Raw genomic sequence first — 14,707 nt, forward strand, 5'->3', positions numbered from 1 at the left:
AACCTGCCTTCAATCTCTAGGACCTACCAGCCTCCATGATGAAGTAGACAATAGACTTCTACAGATGATCCTCAGGGTCTCCTGCACGTTGTGCTGTGCATGCCCGACCGCCAGCACATTAAGTACATAAGTAAATATATCAAGTTTAAAACAAGGGTTTAAGTGAAGCACACCGCCATTTCAGACATGGGGGCTGAGTTTTCAGATGGGGAGAAAGGCTTAGAACAATGGGGTCCATTCCTCCCTTCTAGAAAAGAGTTGAAGGTTTAAGTCACCTTTGTATGAAGCTTGAGAACAGCGGTGCCAAGGAAGGGTGTTCATGGAATCCACACTCCTGATGTGTCTGGCAGGACTCTAGCATTGGTGGCTGAAAGGGAAAGCTTCCACATTGGCAGCCTACGGGGCTCTAGAGGTGCCGTCAAATCATGACATGGCATGTGAGTTATTTCTAGCAGAATCATTGCCAATTGGGTTTGACTTGGCATGAAGGGTTAAACTCCAGCCTTGCTGCTGACTGATTATGGGACCCTCTAAGCCTCACTCACCTCATTTATTCAATAAAACAGAAGTGATATTCCCTTCCTCAAAAGGACATTATACTGACTGTGATGGATAAAGTTAATAATGTGCATAGAATGTGGGCAGTCGTCCGCCCTGTTTGTTCTCAACTGGGCTAGAGAGTCACGAGGGACTATTGTACTGTCACATATGCGGCTGCCTGCTTACCCAGAAGCCCCCGTTTCCTTCCCTCGATGGATTGATTATGGTTTGGGGGCCTGTGATCTGCTTATAGGCCTAAAGTTAGTGCTGGACATCTCAGCACTTGTGGGATTTAGGAGTGTAAAGTCACATTATATAAACCCAGAAGCAACTGGGCATTAACCACCATGGCCGTGTGCTAATTCATTTTAAGATGGACACTTCTAAATGGATGGGAATCAATATACTTCATCTCTTCAGGAATACTAAAGGGGAAGTGTGTCACCTCTGCCTGCGGGAGCTGATGTGTGTGGTGGCATCTATTCTGAAGGCCAGATGCTCTACCTGCCCATTGGACATCAAGACCCTCTGAGCCCCAGGGAATCACACTGCCTAAGTCCCCCTTTCCAGTTTCAATCCTCACCACCAGATCCCCTTTCTGACTGACACATTCTTTCTTTAGATATGGTAATGAAATCGATAAGGTTACAGGCAGTCTTGCTCTCCCTGCCCGCTGGTGTGGGAAACTTTTTGTCTCTGGGGTGTCTGTCTGTTGAGTGCACCCTAGCTTGTCCATTTTGTGTCCATGTTTAGGGTAAACTCTCCGTGCTAGAGGCAAAGGAGCCTGCCTCACCTCTCTCACTGGCAAGCTGCAAGAGACATGGAAGGGCATTTTCCTCTTATACTTCCAGACCCACTGCAAGCCCCTACGCTGGACTCCGCTGCTTTCGTATTCTGATGTTCAGCTGTCATATCCTGGCCTCAGCCTGAGATTTTGTTCCTTTCCATTTTGACGAAATGATTTGTGTTAATTCATTAGCTTGCTTTCCTTCATAAGCAATCCCAGTACTACCACTGCTACTACTACTGCTACTGCTGCTACTAATAATAATAATCATCATAATAATAATAGTGTTACATGATTTTCTAGAAATGTAACTGATAGTGGCTGTCTATGGAGGACCAATAACTTGTATAGTCAAAGTTTATGTGCCTGCTGGCACTTCTACCTACCTCCTTTAAAGTTATTCTGTGTGGCTAAGAGTAACACCTGTATGGTGTCCACATAAAAATGCCAAGAGTGACAGTGTTTATGTGAGTTTCAGGGTGACTGAGAACAGGCCAAAGTAGAAGCACCCTCTTAAAAGGCTGCAATTGACAAGAGACATGCAAAGCCCCCAGTGAGCCAAGGGTCAGAGATCTTGGGATTTCTGCTGACCCATGAAGAGGGCGGAGCTTAGCCTTTCTTGGGAGCAAAAGGGCAGTGCAGAGCCTTCAGGGACAGAGAAAGCTGGGCTGCGCGTGGGCCACAGTCTAAGCTGGTGGTGGATAATGAGGGTGATGGGGGTGATATGATAAGCTAAAAAGGGCCTGGCAAGAGGAACGTAAACATCTCCCAGCTGGGGAAACCTTTATGGAATGCGAAGATCCAAAGCCCATACAAAGAGTGTTAATTTGAGTAAGACACACCGTGAGACCCAACACTCCAAATCCTGTCTGAAATCAACACACACTTCATTTGGCAGACATGTGTAAAATATTTGTCTGAGGGCCAGGTGACCTTCAGAAGGAAACTGGTAGATAAGAGGAACAGATCTTCAGATTTAATTGATGACTGTATATGATGCAAGAGGCTTTTTAAAAGAAATAGGTCTAAAGAAGTGACTCAGTGGTTAAGAGCACTGGCTGCTCTTCCATGGGATCTGGGTTGGTGTCCCAGCATCCATATGACAGGTCACGGCTGTCTGTAACTGCAATCCTAGGGACTCCAACACCCTCTTCTGATCGCCTCAGGCACCAAGCATGCATGCGATGCACAGAAATACATGTAACAGAGCATACATACACAAAAAAATAAATAAGGCTTGCCAGGTGTGGTGGCACATGCCTTTAAGCCCAACACTCTGGAAGCAGATGGAGGTGGATCTCTGTGAGTTTGCAGCCAGCCTGGTCTATATATATGTTCAGGGTTCAGGACAGCCAAAACCACATAGAGAGAGAGAGACATTGTTTCAAAGAAACAGTAATAACAATAATAGATATTTTTAAAACAAAAGATTTCTTTTTATCATTTGCTTTATATGGTATTATATTTATGTGTATGTGTGTATGTGTGTGTGTGTATGTGTGTGTTTGTGGTTGTGGTTGTGGTTGTTCATGTTCATTATGCAAGAGGCCAGAAGAGGGCATCAGACCCTCTGTTGCTGAGTTACAGGTAGTTGTGAGCCACCCAGTGTGGGTGCTGAGAACTAAGAGTGTGATCTGTACCTCCGACCTGTAAGGCTGCATTGTATTTGAAGACTGTGACCATATGCTTCAGTCAGTGCTCTCTGACTGTCCAGTTCCGGAAGGGGAGTGAAGCCACGCTTGGTTTGCTTGGTGTAGTAAGGTGCAAGTGTCCCTCTCAGTCTTGTGAGTTCTGGACAATGGGGCTGGCACACCCCTTCAATCCCAGCCCTTGGCAAGCAGAGGCTAAGGCAGAGTTCAAGACCAGCCAGATCTATGTAGCAAATTCAGGCCAGACCAGGCTATCTCAAAATACAAACTAAGGGACTACCTCCAAAGATACGATAAGATTTTATTTATTTATTTTATGTATATGAGTATACTATAGCTGTACAGATGGTTGTGAGCCACCATGTGGTTGCTTGGAATTTAACTCAGGACCTTCAGAAGAGCAGTCAGTGTTCTTAACCACTGAGCCATCTCTCTAGCCCACAACCCTAATTTTTAGTTCATCCAGGACAGTTTTGTAAACGAAGAGGACATTTGCTTCTGACCTTGAATTTCCCGAAGGGGAGCTCAGGACACTCAGCTGACTTAAATTCCAACATCAGCCCCTGACATCAAACCAAGTGGCTCCAGCAGCTGCTCTGTCCTTCCTTATAAAAAGGAGACGGAGTTTGCTGCAGCCCTGAGGCCCACAGGCTCCCGGAGGGACCATCCCACATTTCTGAGGGCTAGGGAAATCGCTTCTTCATATAAAGAGCAGGATGACGTTATTGGGTCGGAATGACTGGCTCAAACATTTGTTACCTCCATGTGTCCGATCCCTTTGACCTTTTATTTCTAGATCGAGTTTTGACATTGCAGCTCGCCCAAGATTTGCAAGTCAATGGTCTTGAAATAAATGTCTTATAATGATCGCTCTGCTGTTGAAGTCCAGCTTAATGGATACAGAATTAACTCTATTAACTATTAATAAAGAAGGGTTGGTCAAACCTGTTTCTTTGCCAGCTCATGGTTATAGTCTATGGGAGAAAATAATTTCTTAGACTGTAGCCCTCCCCACATCCTTCACAGGGCTGTCTCCTCTTCCCCACCTACCCGATTCCATTCCCTGAAAATGCACTTGACCCTCTCAAAGCAACTTGCTGTGATTAACAGTGTGCTAGCTTCTCATGGCTGTGATGAAAGGCCCGAGGAAACTAGCTTAAAGGAGGAGAGAGTAATTTTGCTCGTGGTTTTAGACTTTCAGGCTAAGGTCAGTTGATTCCCCACCATGCCCCAGCATCATGGAGGAGAAGGGATGGTGGGGTCCCTCTCATGGCCGTGAGGAGAGGGATGGAGAGGGAGAGAAAGCTCAAAAGAGAAACAGTAATTAAAACAGCCCAGAAGGTTCCCTTCTCAGCCATCACTGATTTCCTCTGACTTGGTCCCACCTCCCAACCGGTCCATCACCTCCAAATACCTGACTATGGATCCACACATGGATGAAACCAGCTACAGTCACTTCCCAAACACCCCTCCTGAATGGACCAAGCACTGGGACCCAGCCTTCAGAGAGCTGGGAGGAGAGTTCAGATCCATTCCATTAACAAAACCGATCATTTAAAGCACTTTGCAGAGTTCGCACTTTAAGAGTTCATCAAAGGAAGAAACTGAAATAAAACTCCTTTCTTGTTGCCTTTCTACAGAGCCCTGACTGTCCTGGAACTCACTGTGTAGATCAGGCTGGCCTTGAACTCACAGAGATCTGCCTGCTTCCCGAATGTGCCTCCATACCTAGCTAAAACCTCCTTATTTTAAAAGTAAGAAAAGTTGAAGTTGAGATTCAGGACCTCTTGTCTCATAAACAGAGGTCTGCAGACCAGATAGTATAACAAGGAGGTACCAGGTATCGGGGTGAAAATATCAACGGTGTGAGGAAGACTTCAGAGATAGATTCCAATTTCAGCACTGCTGGGTTCTGGATATAAATGTAACCTCTGTACGTTTCTCCTTACAATAGAGGAGTAAAGCAAAGCAATGATGTCTTCCGTACAGAAGTGCTGGGACATAGGTCATGAATATGGAAATCTTTCATTATAATAAGCAATCGGTATCCCATGAGGACCTTCTTTGGAAGAGCTTGTGTGTGTGTGTGTGTGTGTGTGTGTGTGTGTATGGGATTTTTGAAGTTTTTTTTCTCTATAGCCCTGGCTATTCTGGAACTCACTCTGTAGATAGACCAGGCTGCCCTCAAACTCAGAGATCCACCTGCTTCTGCCTCTCAAGTGCTGGGATCAGAGGTGGTTGTCACCACCGTCCTGCCATAAAAATATTTTAAGACTATACTATTTAGTGCTAATAAATAAAATACAGCAGATTTGAAAAACTATGAAGCCTTTGTGCTTAGAGGGGTCTTACTTGTCAAGGGCCTGTTTTGGGATGGGGATTTTGGCAGTCTTCCCTGAAGAATGTGATTTGGGAGAGCTCTGGTCACATTACGTCATAGCTTGTGGCAGGAAGCTGCGTTCCAAGAAGGGAAGAAGAACTCACTAGGCACGTGCTCTTGTACCTTTTGCGGCTCTTTGGTTCAGAGGATTCATCAGAGGGCGGGACCAGTCCTATTATCCACACACAGGCAGGGAAATCTGAAGATGTACCCTTTGGATCATGCAGTATGGAGTCTTTGGTGAAAGTAAGGTGTACGGAGAGAGCTGTTGAATGGGCCAGCAGTAGGAGCTGAGGACAAACAGAAAAGGTGAGAGAATTTGTTTTATAGGCATCTACAAAGATTTTTTTTTTGAGATTTTTATTTTATGTGTGTGAGTGTTTTGCCTATGTGTGTCTATGTACCATGTGCATGTCTGGTATTCACAGAGGCCAGGAAAAAAAAAAAACAACAACCCATTAGAATCACAGGAACTGATGGGAGTGTGGTACCATGTGGGGTTCTGGGAATCGAACCCAGGTTGTCTGCAAGATCAACAAGTGCTTTTTACCACTGAGCCATCTCTTATAGCACCACAAGTGCATTCTTAAAACTCAAGTACTCTTTAAGGTGCACAGCTATGGCCGTCCCCACCTCACCTGCATGCAAATGTTAATTGAGAAATGCTTTTTGCTCCATGAAAGTTCTAACTACTACCTCATCTCTCAAGGTATATGGAGGTAAATCCTCCATAGACGTATAGGAAGAGGGGAGGGCGTGTTGAACTTCAGATATGGCTAGCATGCATGAAACCCCAGGTTTAATCAACAGCTCAAAACTAGGTGAAGTAGCACATGCCTGCATCCCAGCACTTGGGAGGTGGAGGCAGGGGGATCAGAGGTTCAAGGTCATTCTGGGCTACATGTCAAGTTCCAGTCCAACTGAGTGCAGGAGGAATGGTAAAGGACGAGGGTGTGTTCACACTAGTCCTGGGAGGACGGCACTGAAGAGATGACATCTATGTCGAGGGCGGTTTCAGCTCCTGTGTGATTCTTCTCAGTAGTCACAGTGCCTCTCCTGTGGATGTGCACCTCCTCTGTCTCATCTGCTCTCCTACCACAAGATCATGTGCTCTTTAAAATTTGGGCAAGGGGATGAGATATGAGTGTAAATCATGAGCCATAGCACCACTTATACCCCATTTTAGGACCCAGCATTAGACTCCCCAAGGGGAAGTCAGTAGAACTGAGAACTGTGGTAACTTAGCCTCTACACACTTCTTCCCCCTTGAGCATGTGGTTGTTGGGGGGGGGGGGGGGCAGCGGCGGCAGCTGTAGTGGCCTTCAGCCCTCAGGCACACTTCCAAGAGGCCTGGCATCATGGGAATTTGCACCGTGTGCTTTGAGGAGGTATTTCAATCCTGCTGGGACCATACGCAGAACAGGTTTGGCCTCCCTGGAGTTCTGGGCTTCAGTGTAGACGTCCGGATTTGATTTCCTAGCCAGTTGCTCCTTTCCGTGGAAACTTCATGTAACACCTTATTGGGTTTCCTGGGAGGTATGCAATAAGATTCCCTCGCTGTAATGAGTAAAGGGGCATCCCTCCCCCTGAAGTATATAATGGTAGCTACTATTTTTATCCGGGGGGTTGCATGTGCTCACCGAACACTAGCTAGCCACATACAAAGGAATGCCTTATTTGTTCCCCAGCGAAGGAGGCTGGATGATAAAAGACCCGATTTCATTCCTGGGATAGCATGGCTTTATTTCAGACAAATGTATTCCAAACTGGAGTTGCCTCTCAGTGCCTGACTGCTAAAGAATGACCCTCAAATATCTGTCTGAGCCTTTGAACATGAGGGCTGAGTTCTGAACTCACACAGAGGTTAGGGCCAAATTCCAGTTGCAAGTATGGATGCATCAGCTAGAACCAGACAAGTTTTGGTGGTTCCAAATGAAATATTGGGAATTCTGCATTCTGAAATCAAAATCTAAAGCTACGTCGTACACTCGGCTACACATAAGGATTACCTGGGGATTTTTTTTTAAGATTTACTTATTTTATGTTTATGAGTACACTGCAGCCATCAGACACACCAGAAGTGGTCATTGGATCCCATTACAGATGGTTGTGAGCCACCACGTGGTTTCTGGGAATTGAACTCAGGACCTCTGGAAGAGGAGTCATCTTAACCTCTTAAGTCATCTCTCCAGCCCTACCCGGGGATAAAACATCAACAACAACAAAACAAACAAACAAACAAGAAATCTTAATGCCCAACTCCAACTTCCAGGGAGTCTCATTTCAATGCTAGCAGTGCTGCCTTGGCTGGACATGCAAAAGCACATACATGACAGAAAAAAGGGCCGAGAGGAGGGCAAGGCGTTGCTTATGGAGGAATAGAGAGCAAAATGTATAACAGGGTCCTGTTGCCAGAGACGCTGGACTGGCTAGGAACTGAAGAAGCTATCTGGAAAGGTTCCTCCAGCAGCCGCTCATGTGCATTTCTGTACGCTTTGAATTTTATTATTGTTAAATGAAGCTGTGTATTGGTTTTTAAAACTCAATTCTTTTTTGCGGGGGGGATGGAAGATATGTCCCCATGTAGCTCAGGCTGGCCTCCAACTCACTCTGTAACTGAAGGTAACCTTAAGCAGATTACTGCTGTCAAGTGCTGGGATTACAGGCAGGAGCTATCAAATTTGAGATTTTAGGCAGTGCTAAGGATAGAGCCCAGAGCTTAGAACACCCAGAGCTTTATGCGTCCTAAGCAAGTACTTTACCAACTAAGTGCCATCCCCCAGTCTCTCACTATTTTAGAGGGGCTGGAGGAGACAGGACACTGCACCAGCATTTGCTATAGCATGGTTATTTACTTCATCAGTCCCTGACTTCATAATGGCTCCCAGGAACAGAGCGTTAGTTACCACCCACCCTCATTCATGTTCTTCATAGAAAAAGCAGATCTTTTGAGGTTCTGGAAGTTTTGGTGTAGTCTGGACAATCCTTCATATGCACTGCCTACCCCCTTTCTTCTTGATTATATATATTAATGTCTGATTGATTGATTGATTGAATGGTTGAATGATTGACGGAGTGTTGTGTTAAGGAGCCGGAGCAAGTGGTTACTATTAAACTACAAACCTCCCCTGCCTTTTTTCTTTCTCCCCAGACTATAGTTCAGACTGGCCTTAAACACGCTATGTAACTGGGCTGACCTTGAACTCTTTTTAAATTTTTATTCTATGTATGCATTATGTATGTGTATTTTGTGTCAATGTATATACACCACTGTGTTTGTGGATTCCTGTCGAGGCCAGAAGAGGAAGTCAGATCAGAACTGAACGTACATGGTAGTTGTGAGCTACCTGATGCGTGCGCAGGGAACCAAACTCTGATCCTCCGAAAGAGCAGCAAGGCCTCTTAATCTCGGAGCCTCCACTCCAGCCCCTGACCTTGACCTCTTGATCCTCCTGCCTTCTTCCTCCTAAGTACCGGGATTGCAGGTGTACATCACCATGCCCCGTCTCCCCTGACCATTTTAACTTCTTCAAGATGACAAATGTTCTTTTTCAGGTCTTAGGGAAGAGTCTTAGAGAATAAGTTTCTAAGAGCCCCTCTTAAACATCAGTTGGCAAAAAAAGCCTCACATGGTGTGAACAGTAGGGTCCCTTTCCGTGACTATGACTTATTAAAGTAAGCGGCCTTAACTGTGTGCTTGTTACCGTCTGTCCCCTCAGGATCATCTGCCTTGGTCATCTCCAGAGGAGGCAGCTTCCAAGAGCCTAATCAGTTCTTAATTGAATTATACCAAAACACTGGTTAAAGTGTTGTATCTTCTATAGAGGCTCTCACGGGTCTGTCCCTGGCCTACTGTACTACTTAGCTCCGTGTCAGAGGCACGCGTCTTTCTTATGCTGTCCCCGAATTCTGCTGTCACGATGCACTGTGAGGTTGTATTTGCTGAGTGGGTGAGGTGTGCAATGGTTATACTCAGGGAGGCGTCTGTTTACTCAACGTATTTGTTGTTTCCATGGGAAGGTTGCTGGACTGTGTTCTTGGAAGCTGATTCTGAGAAACAGTGTAAAGGATTATTTGATATATTTTCCCAAAGGTGTCTTTTAGGAATCAGCCACCATGGTTTATCGATTGTAAATAGACAGAGCTCTAAGGCCAGGACACCTAAAACAGCCTTCCTTGGGACTATCCCGGTACCCATTTCCACAACCTCTGGTCCTCCATCCTCATAACTCGAAGGAGCGAGAGGTAAAAGAGAAGCGGCATTTCCCACCAGCAGTTCCATGTCACTGGTGTGCACTGACTAATCCAACTTTGATTGACTGTTCTAATGTCCTTCTGGTGATGCGTGAGCCTTCCTTGCTCAGCCATTCAAACTGCAGCCTCACCTGGTATATGTTCCTCACTCTCTTCAGCTCTCCTTTTCTCTCCTCCCTTACCCCCCCCCCCCGTCTCCCTCCCTCCCTGCCAGAGAGAGTTATGCATTCTTTTCTTCTCCTTAGGATACAAACCTATAGATGGCCGAGCTCTTGCCCACTGTGCCACTCTCTGAGTTTGGAATGACTGCCAGCCTGTGATTCATGCTTGCTGAATATTTGTGAATGAACACAAAAGCACACCCAACAATGTTGCATGTACTTCAGTGGCTAGGTGTGCCAGCTCCAAGCTGGAGCCTTTGCCTCTCAGCCTCACTTCCTACTGAAGGCCCTCTGCCAAGGTATACTGAGAGTGCCACAGCCAGCCCTCCTGTGTGCCACAGCCAGCCCTCCTGTGTGTTTTAGGTGATGGTTAATTCTTTAGTATTATTATTATTATTATTATTATTATTATTATTATTATTATATTGGTTATTTTATTTATTTACACTTCAAATGTTATTCCCCTACCCCACCCCAATCCCCCTGCTTCTATGAGGGTACTCCCTCACCCATCCACCCACCCACCCACCCACTCCCGCCCCACCATTCTAGCATTCCCCTATGATGGGGCATCACAATTTCACAGGACCAAGGGCCTGCCATCTCATTGATTCAGATAAGGCAATCATCTGCTACATAAGCAGCTGGAGCCATGGGTCACTCCATGTGTACTCTTTGGTTGGTAGTTTAGTCCCTGGGAGCTCTGATTGGTTGATTTTGTTGTTCTTCCTATGGAGTTGCAACCCCCTTCAGCTCCTTCAGTCCTTTCTCTAACTCTTCCATTGAGGACCCCATGATCAGTCCAGTGGTTGGCTGTGAGCATCTGCCTCTGTATTTGTCAGGCTCTGGCAGAGCCTCTCAGGAGACAGCTATAGCAGACTCCTGTCAGCAAGCACTTCTTGGTATCAGCAATAGTGTCTGGGTTTGATGTCTGCATGTGGGATGGATCCCCAGGTGGGGCAGTCTCTGGATGGATGATGGTTGATTCTTATGTGTCACCCAAGTCTGTCTCCTGTTCTCCTCAAGTTGCCTTACGTGTGGATATGAGATAGTGGTGTATCACAGTCAGCTGTGGGCTAGGGAGATGGCTCAGCCAGCAAAACACCTGCTTTGCAAGCACGAGGACCTGCGTTCAGATCCCAAAACCCACATAAAAAGAAGAGGCCAGGCCGGGCGGTGGTGGCACACGCCTTTAATCCCAGCTCTTGGAAGGCAAAGGCAGGCAGATTTCTGAGTTCGAGGCCAGCCTGATATACAAGGTGAGTTCTAGGACAGCCAGGGCATACAGAGAAACCCTGTCTAAAAAAAAAAAAAAAAAAAAAAAAAGAAGAAGAAGAAGAGGCCAACTGGGAAGGGATAGAGTCGGGAGACTCCCCGAAGCTCTAAGAGAACTGTCTCAAAAGAATAAAGATGGTCAGTAATCAAGGACAGGCCTCTGAGACTTTGATCTGGGGCTTCTTTATGTGTGTGTACAGGCAGTTGCGCACGCGCGTGCACACACACACACAACTCACTCTGTAGACCAGACTGGCCTTGAACTTGCAGAGATCCATCTGCCTCTGTCTCTCAAGTACCAGAAGTGTGCACTGTCACATGCGACACACTAATTTTTTGTTTGTTTGTTTCTTGAGACAAGGCCTCTTTATTATGTATCTCTGGCTATTCTGGAACTCAATATGTAGACCAGGCTGGCCTCTGACTCACAGATATCCACCTGCCTCTACCTCCTGAATGTTGGAACTAGAGGCATGTGGTACCATGTTCAACCTTTTACAAGAATTATTTTATATTTTATCTGTATGAGTATTTTGTCTGTATGTACGTGTGCTGGTTTGAATATACTTGGTCCAGGGAGTGGCACTATTTGGAGAGGTGGCCTTGTTGGAGGTAGTGTGTCACTGTGGGTGTGGGTTTTAAGACCCTCCTTCTAACCATGTGAGAGCTAGTCTGCTAGCAGCATTCAGATGAAGGTGTAGAACTCTTAGCTCTTTCAGCGCCATGCCTGCCTGGATGCTGCCATACTCTTTACCTTGACGGTAATAGACTGAACCTCTGAACCTGTAAGGCAGCCCCAATTAAATGTTGTCCTTACAAGAGTTGCCTTGGTCATGGTGTCTGTTCACAGCAGCAAAACCCTAACTGAGACAGTAAGTATGTATACTACATCAAGTGCCTGGTGTTCTCAAAGGTTAGAAGCTGTCATTTCCCTGGGACTGGAATTCTAGAGAGTTGTGAGCTGCTATGGGAATGCTGGGAAGAACAACCAGGTCTCTTAACCACTGACCCATCCCTCCTGCCCACACTGAAACTTTAAAAAAAAAAAAATCATGTGAATATGTTAGCTTTATAATACCATAAGGTGCTCTGTAGGCTGCTTGGGGGTGGTAGGGGTGTCCTCAGTTTTACCCAGCTGTGTGCCCCGTGAGCTACAGTTATGGCTGGCCTGGTGTGATGTGCACAGGGGCACAAACTGAGTGCCTCACACTTTCTGATTAGATTTAAGATCTGGTCTCCAGACAGAAATAAATGGCTGGCACTGTAAATCTGCTTGCTTTTCAGCTATGAAGAGACACCATGACCAAAGCAACTCTTAAAAAGGCAAACATTTCCTTGGGCCTGGCTTACAGTTTCAGAGGTTCAGTCCATTATCATGGTGAGAAGCATGGCATCATGCAGGTAGACATGGTGCTAGAGGAGCTGAGATCTCTACATCTGAAGCACAGGCAGCAGGAGACTGTGTCACTGGGCTTAGCTTGAACATAGGAGACTTCAAAGCCCCGCCTCTACAGTGACACACTTCCTCCAACAAGTCCCACCTACTCCAACAAGGCCACACCTCCTAATTGTACCACTCCCTACGAACCAAGCCTTCAAACACCTAAGTCTGTGGGGGCCGTACCTATTCAAACCACCTCACAGGTCAAGAACCTATGACTGGAAAACCATAACAGAGGTTCACCTACTGCTATTATTTTGCCAAATTGACATAGTATCAAACCATCCTCTAAATAGTAACTCTGTATCCATAGATTAGTGTAGCTCCCAGACCTCTGGTGTGTGTGTGTGTGTGTGTGTGTGTGTGTGAGTATGGGGGTTATTTCAGAAACTCACAACTCTTCAGAGTACTGCATGCTCAGCCATAAGTGGGCCAGGTGTGTCATACCTCCTTCTGCCAACATTTTAGAAGAGGCAGAAAGATTTCAAGAGCCAGAAGTTTGGGAGGACTGAGGTGAGGCAGTGTCTTCTAGAAATGACAGGACCACTGCACATATGGTCACGTGACTTCACAGCAGTTGTGGTTGCCTGCCCAAGGTCTATGCAAGACCAAACTAGTCAATATCCCATCCAGTAATGGGGATGGACTCATGAGGCCCCACCCCCAGCTGAGGAGCTATTGATGGTGTCTGGGGGGAGGGAAAATCACTTTCTTTTAAGGCCCCTGGTAGATCCACTATGCTCCAGTGGATGGCCTCACACTCCACACCAGTATATGACTAGCACAATTAGACTCAGTAAGATTTGAAACAACAACAAAAGGATATGAACTTGGTGAGGGAGATGGGAGGTGTTGGGGGGAGGGTCGGCTCCTGGAGGGCTTAGGGAAGGAGTAAGGGTGAATGTAACCAAAATGCATTGTATGCATGTATAATATTCCCAAAGAATTAACAGAAAAATATTGTATTAACAACAACAAAAATTCTCTCCGGAATATCCTCCTTCCAATCCATCAGTTGTGATTTAGCATTGCAGCTGTGGTGCTGGCTAAGTCAGACTCTGGCAGGAAAGCTGGCTCATGGTCATCATCATCACCACCAACACCACCTCCACCATCATCAATGTATGAAGTGGGTTGGAGGGCAAATGTGCCAAGGCAATGTGTGGAGCTTGAAGGACCATGTTTGTAGAGTTACATCACTCTGGGGATCTAACTCAGGTCAGTAGGCTTGCTGAGGAGTGCCTCACCTAGTGAGCCATGCTGCTAGCCCAGGAAGCCTGTTTCTAACCCAGTTGCCAAAGGGTTTAAAGCTGGCCACCTGCAGGGTAGTGAGCTCTGTCCTCCTCTCCTTGGCTCACACAAGACACAAAGGATGAGATCAGCTGCTGCATGGGCGACCCCACAGCCACTTTCAGCTCTCTAGTGTGATGATTCTTCTTGCCCCTGCTGTGCAAGGAAAGTTCAAAATTCAAAAACTGAACTGCGAACTTCAGTCAGAGAACGGGGAGCGTCCTTATTCCCTAAAGCTACCCGTAAGCATTTGGGAACACAACCCAAATGCCATGGCTTTATTTTTCCTTTAAAATACCAAGTGTTTGTAGCTTGCCCTCCTTCCAAGGGCATGGCAAGCCGCAGAAGTTTCTAAAATTAGACCTTTTCTGGTGCAGGTCACTGAACAGGAATGGCCTCCTGTTCGGTCTGTTTACACAGATTTGCTTCTGACACCTTCACAACAACAGTGCCTACTTGATGAGGCAGAAAGACCCACAGGAGGCTGTGGGAATTCTCCATCAGATTCACTGCGGGGTGGAGGGCTGTGATCCCTGGGCAGCAGCCTGCCGACCCTAGCAGTGCTGTTTGGATTCAGGGGCCCTTTCAACCTTTGGCTTATCCATCTTTTCCAGCACTGTCTCCAGGTCAGGGCGGAGGTCAAAGCCCCCTTATCAGTCCATGAGATGCTATCAAGGAAAAAAAAAAAAAAAAAAAAAAAAAAAAAGCTCATGTTCAGGAACTTAAGGGCCACATGGTTTCACTTGGTTTGTACAACCTATCTGGTGCTTCTCCCTTTGCAAGTCGTCCGTGGGGCTTGCAAGGCATCGCCAGCTGCAACTTTACCTATCAATATAAAATACTAACTTATCTTTGCTGTGATCTTTTCAGAAGAGCCTGGAAAGAGTAAAAATTGGTCTTTTCTTTTTTGGAAAAAAAAAAAAGAAATTA

General features: G+C 46.1%; 1 protein-coding gene and 1 non-coding gene across 2 annotated transcripts in view; one reads left to right on the top strand and one right to left on the bottom strand.

The window, feature by feature from the left end:
* Positions 1 to 14,707, top strand: part of Shroom3 (shroom family member 3) — a 282,325-nt gene that overhangs the window by 98,991 nt on the left and 168,627 nt on the right. The window lies entirely within an intron of this gene.
* On the bottom strand, positions 6,026 to 6,137 carry Mir1961 (microRNA 1961). Its single transcript, NR_035487.1, has one exon. It is a non-coding gene; the product is annotated as a microRNA 1961 (primary transcript).

Source organism: Mus musculus, chromosome 5, assembly GCF_000001635.26.
Source record: "Mus musculus strain C57BL/6J chromosome 5, GRCm38.p6 C57BL/6J".
NCBI lineage: Eukaryota > Metazoa > Chordata > Mammalia > Rodentia > Muridae > Mus > Mus musculus.